This window comes from Cuculus canorus, chromosome 5 (genome assembly GCF_017976375.1).
Source record: "Cuculus canorus isolate bCucCan1 chromosome 5, bCucCan1.pri, whole genome shotgun sequence".
NCBI classification, from domain to species: Eukaryota; Metazoa; Chordata; class Aves; order Cuculiformes; family Cuculidae; genus Cuculus; species Cuculus canorus.
Window position 1 is genome coordinate 59,651,762 of NC_071405.1, and position 16,299 is coordinate 59,668,060.

The 16,299-nt window shown below is 39.2% G+C and overlaps 1 long non-coding RNA gene across 1 annotated transcript; it reads left to right on the forward strand.

Moving 5' to 3' along the window:
* The first annotated feature begins 105 nt into the window (after positions 1-105).
* On the forward strand, positions 106-10,652 carry LOC128852249 (uncharacterized). The gene is made up of 3 exons (XR_008449972.1): positions 106-320; positions 2,564-2,641; positions 9,554-10,652. It is a non-coding gene; the product is annotated as an uncharacterized LOC128852249 (long non-coding RNA).
* The last annotated feature ends 5,647 nt before the right edge of the window (positions 10,653-16,299 follow it).

The following is a 16,299-nucleotide window of genomic DNA, read 5'->3' on the forward strand; positions in this document are numbered from 1 at the left end:
AGGGATACGCGGAGCTGTCACGGCATCGTCCTCTTTCCTGCTTGGCGGGGCGATTGCGGGCGCCGCTGCCGCCCGGGACACAGGCGCGGGGGCCGCGCTCCGCTCCGGCTTCCCTAAAGCCGCGGGGAACGCAGACGCTGAGCGTGTTTCTGGGCGGCGCGGGGTCTGGCGAAGCGGAGCGCCCCGTGCCTCGTCCTGGAGGGAGTATCGGCTTCCTCGAGCCCGGGACGGGACGCAGCGGCGAGCGCGGTAGTGCGGTCATGTCAGCCCAGAGCTGCTCGGCGCGAGGCCGTCATCCCGTCAGCGGCTCTGAGGATGCGGTGCGGAGCTCCCCCTCTGCCCTCCAAACAGGGGAGGCGGGGGTGAGGGGGGGAGAGAGCCCTTTTGGAATGGGTTCCTCGATCGGGGAGCGGTTCTGAGTGGGCGGTGGTGCGAGAGGGTGTTGTGAAACCCTGCCTTGGCCTCTCCCTAAACGCACGCTGAAATGGAAGCGTTTGTATGTAGTGGATCCAGGTAAGCAGTGAAATCAAGCAGCAATCGGACCCAAATCCTGCTTCAGGAACTTCCACGGCAAACTTGCTGCTTGATCTGATGGCAAAGAGTAGCGGTGCCGCAAACCCTGAGGACTCAAAAATCATGAGTCAGACCGTCAAGTAAATTAGATTATAATAAAAGATTATTTTGTGGTTTCGTCTGTCGGTTGGATTTTGATTTCTTCCTGCCTAGTCTTTCTATGCGTGTTTGCCAACTGATACATCTCATTATCTGCAATTTATGGAGTGAGATACCGTGGTGCTCCTGTAAGAGACATCGCTTTCCCGATGCACGTTCATTGTCCTCGGCTTCCCGCGTACTGCCTCGCTTTTTAACAGCTGCTCTCCAGGAGCCTTCTCCGTCAACTCTAATCCTATTTCAGTTTTTCCTGTAACCGCGGGCTTTCTTCCCAGCTCTGGTGGCGTTATAGGAGTAGCGATGAGCTGTTCTCTCTTCCTGTTTGAAAAAGATGGGACAAGCTCCCTTGACAATAACGTGTCTGATTCCCACACTACACTCGGTTGGTTGGTTTTCCCAAGGAAGGGAGAGAGTGGAGCATGGGAAATTGGGAGGAGGAGTTTTCACCCTTTCAGGGGAACTTGGAGGGCCTCACATCATCTTAGGCCAGGCTGCAAACTTGCAGCATCTGTGTGGATGCACAGAAGCAGGGCAGTATTGCATGTATCAAGGATATTTGTCATGGAAAGTCTTCCTTTTCACCCAAGTACAAATTTGTCTGTGGTTCTTAATGATGTCCAAAGATTTTTTTTTTGAAGACTTTTTCTGTGAGGTTGAAAACTAAGAAAACTTACTGAGGAAAAAGCACATAGAGTTTCAGTCAGGTTTTTATTTTGGGGGGTTGTTAGTTAAAGCATTTTAAAGGTGGATCTATTTTTATCTAATAGCAGGCAAGAAAAGCCATATTTTGTTTCTAGACAGGTTATATTCATGGCAATATTTCTATGGATCGATATTCCGTGTATCTATAAGAGAATTCTACCGTAAGCATAATGAAACAATTACAGTAAGCTGCTATTGTGCTCTCTCTGATAAAAGGCTTATAACACATTTCAAGCAGTATATATCTCAAACCTGCTGTAATAAGGCTTGCTCCCTTATCTAGGGGGCTTTTGGAGGAAAATTTCCAATTGTTTTGTAAAAATGTTTTTTTTCCTACAAGAGTACACTCAAAACAATCAGTTATTCATGGTACAACCTCATCCAAATACTAAAAATACATTACAAACCCATTTTTCTGCAATTTTAAAATTCACATGAATTAAATTCAATATTTGCTAGGACTCCTCTCACATGTTTTGAAACTCAGCGGTGGGGATGTAATGTTATTCTACTTAGTAAGGAGAATCCTTTCAGAGAACTTCCCATCTTGTGACTGGCAGATAACGTGACTTCCTGCCAATTTATTTCTCATTTTCTATTGGTTTCTGCTGAAATATTTAACATTCTGTAAGCTAATAATATATTAAGATAACTTGATTAATATCCTGTACAAGAACACTCTAGAATCAGCTTAGTTTGTCAGATGGTGGTATGGCTCTATTCAGATACACCTGAAGAAAGAGACACGATGATGACAAGAAAGAGCATTAATCTGGGGTTTTATTTTAAATTCCTTAATATATTTAATGTAAAAAATGTTTTCATCATGAGAATTCAATAAAATGAACTGTTTTGTAATATACCACAGGTAATTTCAAATCATTTCAGTCTCCTTAAAGCTTTCGTGTCCTTATTAAAAATAAAATGTGTATTCAGTTGTCAGCTGAAAATGTGAGATTCGTGCTATGACTTTTAGTTTTCTGTGTGGAGGAGGTAAGGAGAGAAAGGCCCACCGCTTCTCCACCTGTGGTGGCTCTTCAACCTCTGCAAACAGTCTCATGTTGCACTACATGTAGCAGAGGTCTTGCAAGCCGTTTCTCTCCCTTCACCTGAATATCATAAAGAGAAGAGAAAGTCTGTACTGTGTTGTGTCTTGGTTTTGAGATCGTGTTTGTTTCCCTCTGCCCAGGTTGGAAAGATCAGAGAACACAATCCTGGAGTATTGGCATCCTTTTGCTGAGAAGAAGTTGGTTTCAGGACCTTCCAGGTTGGTTTTTTTTTGGGGGGAGCAGAATAAGTGATGAGGTGTTTTCAACGTAAATGGTTTATTTCAGAAGTATGTGTGACCCTGCCTGTGCAAACAAGGCAGAAGCAGGCTAGGCACGGGTGATACCATTCAGAAACCTCAGACAAACAGCCACTTCTTGTCCCAACGACCACATGTTTGGACATCTTGTCTGTCTTCGTATGTTCTGTGCTTCTTGCTTTCTGATGTTCCAAACTTTACAAATTTCTTTCCTGAGTTGAAATCTAGGCTTCCTGTATTTGATCTGGAAAAGATAACTTTAAAAACGAAAAGCTTCTAGTACCTTTCACTAGAGCTGCTAAGGTGAAACTCACTCTTCAGTGTAGGTGCAGGGATGATTCCTTAGCTGGAGACAAGATATGCCTAGCATGGAATGGGACAAATGTGGATAAAAATTATGGGTTTTTTACAGAATCATAGAGTTGGAAAAGAACTTTGAGATCATCAAGCCCAACCATACCTGTCCACTACTGAACCAGATCCCTAAGCACTTCATCTACCCATCTTTTAAACCCCCTCCCAGGCCCCTCCAGGGCCCGAGAAACCTTTCGGTGAAGAATTTTTTCCTAATGTCCAATCTGAACCTCCCCCGGTGCAACTTGAGGCCATTTCCTCTCATCCTATCACCGGTCACTTGGGAGAAGAGACCAACACCCATGACGCTACAAACTCCTTTCAGGAAGTTGTAGACATTGATAAGGTCTCCCTTCAGCCTCCCTTTCTCTGGGTTAAACAACCCCAGGTCCCTCAACAGCTCTACATAAGACTTGTGCTGTTTTCCTGCATCCAATGCCTACTTCAGTTGCACTTTACAAAAACTCCACTGTAAAATTTTGGTAGCTGAGGGCCTTTGAGGGGCAAGTATTCTCTGGCCTTGATTCCAGGCACACTTCTAAATGACAATGAGGGAGGCAACAGTTACTGCTAAAGGAAAATGAAGGCAATGTATATAATTAGGAAGCCACGTGGAGTACGAGGAAAAATCTATGTAAGCAAAAAAATAATCTGTATTCCCAATTTCTGTATTTTTGCAATTTTCATATATGTATGCACCTAAAACTTATCAGTGTTTGTCCTTCCGTGACTAACACTAGTCTTAAGAATGCTCAGTTAACCAAGACTATCATGAAGTAGCAGTCTGTTCTACGTTAAAAAACATATTCATCTGACCAAGTGTGACTAAAGCATATCTCCTATCCTACTACTGCATGTCGAGCCAGCATATATTTGGCTCCGTGTGCTTGTTCACCATTCCTTTAGGTTGTTCTGCATGTCTGTGAATGTCTCTGATGAAAGAGGTGGTCAGGAGTGGCCGAGGAGTCTAGCAGGACTCTGAGGAAGAATTATATATAGAAGATGTATTAGAGGGGTTAGGTTGCATAATTCTGATCTACATGGCATTTACATCTTAAAATCCATAATAGGATCAGTGGAAGTAATGCCATCCAGATTAGTCAGTCATTGCAGAACTTAAGTGACCAATTCTTAGTTGAGGTTTTAACTCCTAAATTTGAAAGTTTTTAAACTCTTCCTTCACAAAACACAGTGATATTTATATTCGTGTTGAGAAGCTAAGGATAAATTTACAAAAAATGGAGGTTGGATGGACATTCTACCGTTTTGAGGAAAATTGTTAGAGGTCATGTGGGAATTTCTCTGTAATAGCTTTCATTCAGAATCCTAGTGTGAGTTAAACACTGGGTGGTCATTACACACGTCTTAGTAAGGATTTAGCTAAACCGAGCTGATTAAATCTATGTTAGTATTTCAACAAAGTCAGATTTTGTTAAGTTCTGACCACGAATCCTGTTAATGCATACGAGATATTCTTGATGCTACTATCTCTAAAAATGTTTTCCAGCAGGATACAAAACCATGTTAGAGTCAAATCTGTCTGCATTTCAGTGTTTTTGAGATGGATCTAACTCATCAGAATATCAGAATTTCATCAGTTATTCCAGTTACTGATTTACAGTGACATAGAACTTTTTATACTAGATAGAAAATGCTTGCAATTGCTGCTATGTGTTGGAAAAATGGAGGCCCAGGTGGGAGGATGAGGGGGGAGAGTATCTTTTATGTTTTCAGATGCATTATCAGCTGTTGTACCTTTGATGTGGCTGATGTGCACATGATTCGTACTAGTGATCTGGGTATCAGTTGTTCATAACTTTATTCTGTTCTTTTTGAGCATCCTCACAGGATGTTTGGGGATAAGCATATGTTTGGGTTTATGCAATACTTGTATGCCTTAAGGAACAGCCAGCTAGGGCAGCATTGCCGACGGGAGAAGCAGCCTTACCTTCCCCTTCCTCCTACTCTGCTTCCTTCCCTGTCTTGCACCTTAGGTGGCCCAAATATTTGTGAGTTGAGCAATGAACTGCACTGGGAAATTCACTCAGGTTAAAACCAGTGTGGGAAATAAAAACTGATTAGTCTTTCAGTATTTCCAGATAACCATACAACTGCCATAAACAGCCATGCTCGGCCAAGGATGATTAGCATGAAAGAGAGAGCAAGACAACGATGGCAGTGCAAAACTGGTTTTTATGGAGGCAGCAATGACTTGTGCCAATCTGAAGTGTGGCTTAGTAAAATACTACAAAATTTGGGTAAATAAAAGGAAGAAAATAGACAGTCTAAGTACACTGAAAGTTGCTGCAGTCTCACTTGTTTGCTGCTGGTTATGTTAAGAAGTAAATATTCCGTGAAGAACGTGCAAAAATCTTCTGTAGAATCTCATTCTAAATTTAATCTAATCTTTCATATGTTTATTTTTTTGGACTTTTTGGCCAATTATTATCAATAGTCACCAAGAAAATCAGGCCCTGCGATCCTCCAAAGGAGAAGTCCCAAATATTTTCAGAAATGACGGTGATGCCTGCTGGCCAGCAACTGGGGACTTATCCATTACAGTCATTTCAATCTATATAAAATAGGAACTGGAGATACATTTCTGTTCCTTATGCAGAAATGTGTTGTCTAGGGGAAACTGTGGTCTAGTGTGCTGAACATGGAATGAGCCGTCAGCAGTTCTGGTTCTCCTCCCAGCCCTGCCATCCGTGTTGTGCGATCTTTGGCAACTCATTTAAAAATCTGCGGGGTATGGCACAGTTGAACAACAGCTTGCAATGTAGTTGAAGAGATTTCAGCTGAGAGGCTGTGGTCAATTGTATGCGGACTTTTAATTCATTTCGGGGCACAGCTGGGAGGTTAGTTTCAACCTACCGCTGCAGAGAGTTAAAGCAAACCTGTTTCTTTTGCAGAGAAATGAACAAGGAGCATTTACAAAACCCTTTAATATGTTCAGCCATGAGGAAGTAGCTTCCTATATCACTCAGCTTCCATGGGAGAACAATTGTTACTCCACCCTGATTTAATTCTCTTCTGGAAATGAGAATGGAAGTATGCACCATATTTTTAAAGGTGCCTCAGAGATTCAAACAGATACATTACTCTCTCAAGATTTTCCATTCCAATAAAAGGAGAAAGCAATCAGAAATGGATATGCAAGGTCTGAATGGAGTGTTAGCTCAAGTGCATGTGAATGTTGCACATAGTCTTCGCTTTAGAAAATAGACTGCACGGTACCAGGATTACAAAGAGAGAACTTGCCTTGCGCCTCTTCAGAAGCCAGTTACGCCTCTATATTCTTCCACCATGCTTATTATTGCCATGTTATTGAAATTATTTAATTTAAGAGAGTGTTAAAACCTGAGACTTTCTGTGTTGAGCATTTCTTTTCCTACAAATGGGCTTGTGCCACAAACGAGTGTGACAACTAAGCTGTATGTGCCATTATTTCTAGGAGCCACACAGGTTGTGCTAAATTAACTAATGGCATGATTATACCATCAAACAATCTATTAAATTGTTATATGTGCATGCTGCCTCTTGTAGAAATGCTTCAACTCAGGGAAGGAAAGCAAAAATTTATAATGGCAGTATAAAATAATTTAAAAATCAAGCATCCAGTATAAAAGTGGGTTGGGTTTTTTTGTGTTTATACTGCATGTTTCCTTTCCTCCTTCTTTAGAATGAAGCGAAGTCATCCTTTTATGTAAAAAATCACTGTCTTTCTTTACATAATGGAGATTGTTAATATTCTTTTCGAATTGTAGTGTACTTCATATCTAGGCTATTTTTAATACCAATTGCCTAAGAGATTTTTCTTTTGCCCAATAATGTCTTGAAGCAAAACGTCTTCTTGCTTACTTCCCCTATTCAAGCTCACCATATGAAGCCCTAGAAAGTCATTGCTTCTAGTTATCAGCACTCGGACTAGGATGTATCTCTGGTTTAGCGACTAACTTAGATCAGACACCCAACTTTTAGGCAGCTAAATGAACCCTACTTATCAGGGCTTTCTATACTTCAAAAAATGATCAGTCTAGAAAATTGGTATCATACTCTAGAGTCTCTCAGATCCTGGATTGCTCTGATGTCTCTCAGCTGAGAGATAAAACAAGGTCCTGATCAGCAGTGTTTATTAAAAGCCCTGTGGCACTTTTTGCCCAAACTGACTGTGGATGGATAATCGCATCCACGGTTGCATAACGAAGATAAACATTTCACGGCATTATAAACTCTCCTGCTGTGAAGCATAAGCCACCCACCAACTGCCTGATTTTAGGAAGAACCCTCTCTATTACATAAGTGTTCAGTATGGGGGTTTCTTGCACCTGCCTCTGAAGCATCTGGTACTTGTCACCTTCAAAAACAGGATTCAAGACTCGATGGACAACTAATCTGAGCCAATCTGGCAATTTTTATGTAACCAAAGGCTCTATGTGACAGGAGGACGTGTCATAGTTTTCACTGATGTATCTGCCGAGTTCCAGGGCTATTTAAAATGTGTATTGTATGTTCTTCCTTAAAAGTTCATTTTTAAGCTGCTTGATACAAGGTAATATTGTAGGAATCGCTACACAAATGTGCAAACAAGTGGGACTGTATTCATATGTGTGATTGTGGGTGACTTTTAAGTACATTTCTGTTCATGAAGAAGCAATGAATTGCTAACAGAGAAAGTGGGAGTACTATTACATAAGTTGGAGCTATCCAGGATATCTTTAACTCATTCTCCTATGCTTTGTGCATTTTTCCTTTCTTTTCAGAAAGGGCATAACAGGTGTAACTATTTAACATTGCCTATGTCTCACCCTAGATTCAACTCCTCCCTGCAGTGTTTAGCTAGTGGGGATTCCTGATTGCTCTCACAAGCAGATTGCACAAATGCTACAAAAATGCTTGTGGAATAATTTACACAAGAGATCTGTATCAGGGCATTTTATCATTTATAGTAAGGAAAATTTTAGATACCTTCCACTGAAGTAACATCTTTGATTTCAAAGCGATCTTCACATTCTAGATAGGAAACCTGTTATATTTCATGAGAATCTATTGGGGTCTTGGATGGAGGATGGAAATACTTACATGTTTTCTTTCTAGCCCATATTTAAATCTCACTGATGTTTCTGAGAATTAAGCGCATGCGTAAAGCTAAGGGCTTTCTTCACCTCTTTGCAGCTGCAGGATAGTGTAACTTGCTGCCTGTATTAAAACACATCTCAGCATTTCCTAAACAAAAGTTTTGTAGTGCACGGCAACACAGTGAAACATTTTATTGTGGGACGTAAACAATACCATATCGAACTGGAACATAATGCTCTATAAATCAAAATTTGGCAGCATTAGATGCTGTATACATGTTCCTTGGTAATGATATTTAATATTTTAAACATGAGATTAATCTGAAGCTCTCCAACCAATAGACTTTGTGAAAAGCTCTCCGAACGTTTTGATCCATTGCTGTGGGTTCCAAATGTATTGGCTCTTTGTCTTTTTCCTGGTTGCAGTGATTGCAACTGTCACTGAGTCACACAGCTTGCTTTGGGCCCACAGCCAAGTTGATTACAACAACAACTTCTGAACCATAAAAAGGTAGTTTCAGATCTCAAAGAGAGCTGAATTGTAATGAGAAAGGACACACTTAATCCATCTGAAAAAGAGTGGACTCAAAAAGTATTTTTACATCATTTTCACTACTTTCTCAAGAAAGAAATTAGTTGTCAATGGTGAAAGTAATTCTTTGGAGACATCACAAGCAGCTACAAATGAAAAAGATGTTGAAACCATCTGTAGTCTACAAGATGTTAGGGCAGCAGGTGTTACCACAAAGATCACAGACACACAGGTTTAGGGGCAAATAGACCAAAATTATTTCTTAGTGTATTGCGGTGTTATTTATTTCTCAGTAAAATGACTGCTTACCAGCTATCTAGGAATATTTGACATCTCCAGGTTGTAAACGAGAAAAATTACAGATTTTTTTTTACAGTAACACTTGCAGGGGTGATCTTTTTACAATGGATGGTAAACATACCAAGTAGGAAAGAGCTGAATTGTTGTCTTTTGTGACAACAGTCGCATTTTTTATTAAAACTTATCTCACAGCCTTTTTGGGTGACTGACTAAAAAGTTTTCTTGCTATCTTCCACAGCATAGCATATCTCACATAAATAATTTGGGGAAAAAAATACTGGAGTTCCCAATTTCTTAACCCATTATATTTTAACTGCATTAATTCAATGGGAGTTTGCTATATAGACAACTTTTAAAGGTTTTAATCCATCTGGTGAAACACCACTTCAGTTTAAAAATGTTTTGTATTAGATAAGGTATAAGTATTCTATAAAGTAATAAGGAGCAAGACATTAGTTTGACATATATGGCTCTGCTGACATGAGCACCTATAATTTTTCTTCTATAGTGGCTGGACTTCTGGTGTGATATTCTCTTCTGTTGTGATCACTTTGCTTTGTTAGTCCACCCAAAAACTGCAGATGTTTTTTGTTTTCTACATCTATCCAGATGCAAATAAGACGGATCCCAAGGGCAGCGCTTGAGGAACTCTGGTAGCTGCCTCTGTCCAGCTTGGTGCTTTGCTTTCAACATTTGATGAGAAGCATCTACTCTTTGTAAACTGACATGGAGACCACTGTTCTGGCATGTATTTTTAAATGAGATTTTAAGATGCAATTTGTAAACAGAAGAAGCAGAGATGGGATAAATGTTTGTTTTGTCAAAGACATTAGAATCCTTACTTAAGGCTCTAAAGCTATTTTGATCCATCAAAGTTTCCCCTGCTCCCTCAGACTGCTAATATTTGCAGGCAATTCACTACTTTATATGAGAGCATTTTAACAGCCTCAGAAAAATCAAAGACAAATAAACAATATTAATACTAAGATTAAGTATAAAGAAGTATAATATAATTTTTTGTTTCATTTGATTTAAAGTTCAGATTAGAGGACATCAGAAAACCTACAGCTTTTCTCCTCTTTCGTCCAAGTTTGAATAAAAACTATTAAGGTAAAGCGAAAAGCCTTTGTGAGAAAGAAGGTTGTCAGGTTCATTCAGATCCAGAAATTGAAATACTTCTCAGAACAGTAAGGCAGCAACCCTATTAACTGTTTCAGTTTAATCTGCAAATCACAAAGCTGCATCAGAACTAGCAACAATTTATGTAAGTCTTTACAGTTTCAGTATACAAGGCAAGTCATAAAGCTAAACTAACACCTACTATCTGCTTTCTCTCATTTCTGAGATTGTAAACTGTTTGAGGTAGGGCTAGTTTTAAGATTATTCTGTTTCCATAGTGCTTGGAAAAATGGGCTCTTTTTCTTAGTTGGCGCTATTGTAGAAAAAAACATTTCTGAAGATGTATGGACAAAAACTGCCCTGTTGTCAATGAATCATGGATACTAGTAATGCTTTACATATTTTCTCTTAGACTCCACATTCTATAAAGATTTTTTTACAAAAAATATCTTCCCCTGTAAATAACAAAGTACATGTATTTGCTGTACAAAGAGCTCAGTTAATGTAATGACTAAATCCAATTCACAAATACACTAAAAATTTAGTCAGGTTTTAGAAACTATTTTTAATTCCTTCCATTGTACACAGAAGCTGCAACATGTGTGATATGACATTTCTACATCTCTGATCTGATAAGAGGAGAAGGGGATTTTAAACCCTATTCTTAATTTTCTGAGATTGATTAAAATGCTTCAGCACAGCTGGATCGTGCAGGTGTAAGTTGTCTGTGTGTGGGAGGCAGCAACAGAATTGCTTCTCTTCAGCCTGATCTGACTTACACTACAGCAAACAGCCTTTTTTCCTTTATGAAATGTGTGGTAGTCAAGAAGCATCCTGCTCCTCTTGTGATCTGGGTTACTGACAGAATGTTTCAAGTTATTCATTCTAGATGGGAAATGCAGATAAGTACAATGCAGAACACATGGCTGGAAATGTGCTCTGGGTTTTTGGTGGAATACTTCCACCTCTAAATGAATCTTCCCCTAATTGCCTGTGAAGTGCCCTTACATTTAAGCTGTCTTTCACACACACTCATTTGTTCACAGACACACCCGTGTGTATAGCCATGCACAGATACACATATATGAACACATATCTCAGTTGTTCCTGAAAAATGAAATGTTTATAAATTAATAAAGCTTCTCAGCTTTTTTCCCTCCATGATATTATACCTACTTGACAGCCTTTGATGCTGCTGTTGTCAGAGTGTCTATGGCGCTCAAGGATCTGGGCACTAACCATTGAATGTGCACACAGAGAAGAATTGTCCTATAAAGAGTGGAAATCAAACAGTGTTTGCAGACAGAAATGGGACCCGTTCTCTGGAGATGGATAGGGAGATTAGACTGCAAGTGAGGCACCTAGATCATGTGGCTGAAAACATGTGTGGTATATTTTTTCCTGCTGTGATTTGCCCAAGTTTCTACTGAGTCTCTGTGGTAAGACCATGAATTGATTCCAGATCTCTTGATTTCAGTCTAGTATGTTAACTGCACATTATTCTCCTACCGATACGAGAAAATATGTACCTGAAAGTCCTGTGTATCTGAGATTGCTAGGCATTGTCATTAATATTAGGCTTGACTGGCTATGAATTGATTTAGAACAATAAGAGTGGCCATACTAGAAGTGGATTGGTGAAGTATTATGGAAAATTAAGAAAATTTGAAAGCCTCAAAAGAGAATCAAAGAGCAAAACTTTATTGAGAGTCAGTGGAGAGAGCAGCTGATTGACAGATATTTTATAGAGAACACAAATCCACCTAGTTTGCAAGAGCAATTGTTAATGCAAAAGCAAATAAACTTTGCTTTCTCAGTCACTTCACTGGAAAGAAACCTGCTTTTCACATGACACAGGCTACATGGTGAGCTGCAGAGCCATCCAGTGGAAAATACATTTTGAGGCTGTTCTTTGGACTCTTGTCTTTTTAGATTCCTCTTAATGAAGTATGGAGATATCATCTCTTTGCTCATATGTGCTCCTGAATTAATCTAGTAATTACGTCTATTAAAACAGCCAATACCATCTGAGCAGCAGTCCCATAACCGCAGTTCAGGTTTCAAAACAGAAAAAGAAATTTATCTTCAGGAATGAGGACTATTAAAGTAAACCAGTCATTCAGCACATTTGTCTCTTTTGTGTCCCCTCATCTCCTGAAACCATCAGAAAGATTTTTCTATGGAGTGTTTCAAGGTATTAATGGTCTGATAGGACAAATGGTATTTTTTAGAAAGTTTTTACAAGTCCAGGGACAGACAAACTGAGACAAAGACATAGTAGAAAGAATCAAGGAGGACATTTTTCCAGGTCTGGTGCTAAATCTTAGTACTTAAAAGCTTTCAAAGATCAGCTGCTGTATTTTGCAGTGGAGAACTTGGATATAATACCTGGCAATAAGTTTTTGCTGGGTTTTATTGGTTTAACATTTATGTAGTTTATATTGATTTTAACGGCTAACTTGGAGTTTCAGGCAATAATTTCGTGTGGGCTACTATTCCTGTGTGTGTTTTCAAGTGCTGTATTGTATGACTCCAACTATCAGGAATTTTCTGTCCCCCCCCCGTATTATTTTTTCTAACAAATGCTACAAATATTTGAGCTGCAAAATATGCATATGTTTACATATACATTTTCGATTTTGCTTTTAGAAATTTTACAGTGTTTTGTATAGCTTACAAAAGATTTGGGATAAAATTTCTGCTTAGTGTGAGAATGTAAAATCATATTACTGGAGAAACATTAGATTACGGCAACCATAAGTCTATATGAAATGTAAAGAAAACATATTCTTCTACATTATGCTCTTTGATATCTTTTCCTGCCAGTCCAGCAGCAGAAAGGAGATTTTCAGAGGAAGGACAATGTTACTGGGAATATATAGTTTTGCAACAGTTTGCTAACAAAACTCTTTCTTGATCTCGTGATTCTGTTATAAGTTAAGGCAGCCCTGAAGCAATCTGACCTTGGGGCTAACAACTTCAAGACCTGGGGAATGTAAAAGGAGCAGCCTCTTGCCACTACTAATCCTCTGAACATTTCAGCTGTGTTCAGCTAAGTTCAACTAGATCAGAGGGTTTCCTTTGTCCTATAGTCTTTCCACAACTCTTTTTCCTTCCTCCAATAATGTCAATGCTGTTGGGTTTTATCTTGTTTTCGGTTAGTAATAGAATCATAATCAATGCCTTTCAGGGTTGGTGAGCAACTGACATTTGCTTTGTGAATGTCCCAAACTGTCAGACGATTACTATTTTCTATATTGGCCGTGACCATATTTCACTGCTTATACGTATGCTAGTTACTGCAAGGTGATTACTTACATTAAATGAAACACATGGAAGAAGGTTTGCCAGCATCTTAATGCATCTTGAGAATGGTTCTCTTGTGGTTCAGCTGCCTTGCTGTAGGTCCCAAATCTTTAATTTTCTAATCTACCATTTTTGATTTTCCTTAGATTTTTGTTGTTTGCTCACAGATAAGGTGGAGAAATATGAAGTCCAATAGCTGGTGCATGCTGTTGCTTTCCAAATCCCACAAAGATTCTTCAGACACTGTAAACTACAGCAAATTTCTTAGGCAAGTCGAGCTATTGTAGGTGAAAATAGTCAGATGCAAAAAATGCTGTTGTAAAATTATATACATTTATGATTAAAATGCTCTCATGGGGTAGAAAAAAGAAACACATAATATATACTGCTCTCAAATTATTCACAGGATTGCTAAAGAAGTCATCCTGCTATTCTTAGAAACAGTTATGAGAACATTTCTTTTGCTGCATGATCACAAATAGATCCTACTTCATCTCAAAACCCACAGAGACTCAGAAGCTCTTTCTGTGCCACCTTCAGATTGATCAGGATACTCCATTCCATGATTTTGGGTGAATCATTGGATCTTTTTGAGGAAGATTGTTACAATCATATAATTACCACCCAGAAAATAGAAATTATGCTATCTGTTCTTATTGTTGACTGAATAATCACCAGCTGGAAAAAACAGCAGCTGGTATCAGGCAATACACAAAAGGTAGGAGAGTCAATATTCATCAGCCAATATGATCAGGAACTGAGCTGGGGTATTTTTCTCTAGCTTCAAACTGTTCTCTTTATTATTACATTTTTTGCATAGGACTGAGTAAGTGTATAGATATTCATGTGAAGGCTCTTTAAATAAATCATGGTTCTTAGGCTGCACCTTAAAAAGTGTGATCAGCATTTAAAGTAAAATCCTTTCCCTGATCAACTTGTCTGAAAAAAAGATTTTAAGGAGAGATCCTCTATACAGGACATGACTTCTACTCCTGTTTATATCTGCTTGAAAACTCTTTCTTTAGATTTAAAAACTGTCCCTGTTTTGGCTTCACACTTTTCTGATTTCATATTCTGTTCCTCCCATCCCATCCATTTCCCAGTTTTAGATTTTTTTCTCTCTTCTTTTTCTGCCCTTTTCTTCCGTGAATCATTTTTTCTATATGTATTACACACTCTTTCTTCCAAACAAGTGTGGCCCATAACTCTTACGTGGAAATCAGAATTGGTAAAAATTGGAGTAATACTCCTGAAAGAGTTACAGAATTTTGACATGTTCATAACAGTTTCACTGAAGATCTTAATTTCTACTTTAGACACACTTCCTCTGCAATATATTAGTGGTATAGTATACTGAGTATGATATATGAATCTGCCAGGTCTTTTAATGCAAAAATACATGAACAAACAAGTTCCTGACAATCAGAAAGAGGAATTGTATCTTCACAGAGAACAGAAATGTCCCCTGGCAGGTACACTAATGGTCCCTTAGGCTGACATCAGACTGTTTGCATGAGAAAGCCTTCCCTAGTAAAGCCATGCAATCATACAGTGCCGAATATTCCTACGAGGCATCTGCTTGGGGTTTATTTTACCACTTCCATGTTGTGCTATTTTGGCATGACCGTCATTAGGCTTTTGAGGTCTGAAACAACCCTACAATAAAACACTATTTTTTTAGTATAGTTATAAACCACTCACAGTATGAAGTCCATCCCTGCCTCCTCATACACCACAACTTAGGAAATGGTGTGGGATCTCATTTCCCTGTTGCTATTTTCTTAATGTCACTTGTATTTTCTCTCCAGACCATTTTTGTTTTAATTTACAATCCTTGTATTTTCCATAGAGGAGGATGAACTACCAGGAACCAACACACAAAAAGCTATTCAAGACACCTGAAAAAGAGGCAAAAAAAGGAGACATCTCAGGAGATTGGTGTTATGTTCTGTGAAAATTCAGCAGTGAAACGCGCTGATAAAAAGTAACATGTGACCACTCTTCTTCCCTTTATTTGAAATGCAGCATTAGATGCTGAGATTAGAAAACACAGGAAAACAAATCTACATATGCAACTGATTTAATCAAAGGGGTGGGAGGGGTGACTAGAACAGGTTGAATGCCAAAACCATACTTTGCCACAAGAAAAAGTGTGGAGCTGAGAGTGGAGTGGGTAAAAAATTTAGTTCATAGGGTCTAATAATTGATGTTAATGCCTTTGTCATCTGCCAAGCATTAGGGAGATGCAACTGGAAACAGGTTGTCCTGGCTGAACTTTCTGATGTTTATGTTTAAAGAATGATAAATCACCGAGGACTACTGCATAACAACATTTTCTTCTTACTCAAGGAAGGGCTGTGTCTCCAGTCTCCTCCAATTATAGCTTAATTTAGAATCTATGGAGAGAAGAACAAGAGAGCGTGGGGTGTTTCTTACTGCACAGGATGGTCTGCTTGCCTGTGCTGCCTAGAAGGATGCTTTAAACAACATAATTTTTCCTTTCGTCCTGGCAAAGATTCAGTAGTAAAACCACATTGTCCTTACAAGAGCCTTGGGTCAGTGTAAGCTTCCTGCCAACAAGACCCACGCACAAGGCTGTGCTGAGCCTGCCCAGGGGAAGTGGTAGGAGTTCCCGTGTTTCAGGAACTGGGCCAGACAAGCTCTAGTAAATGGTCCTTGAAATTACAGACAGACCGATCAGATATTTTCTCCATGACCATAACAGTTTACAGTATCCCAAATTCTCTTCAATTGTAAAATAAGGACTGTGAAACACGGAGGCAGACCCTTTGACACAGTTTCCCTGGAAGCAGGAAGGAAAAGTGAGCAGAGGGTATGAAACAGCACAGAATATGTGGGTTTGGCTTTCAAGTAGTGCTTAGATAGTTGGAGCCATTGCTATATTAGTGCTCATGAGCTACAACTTCAGC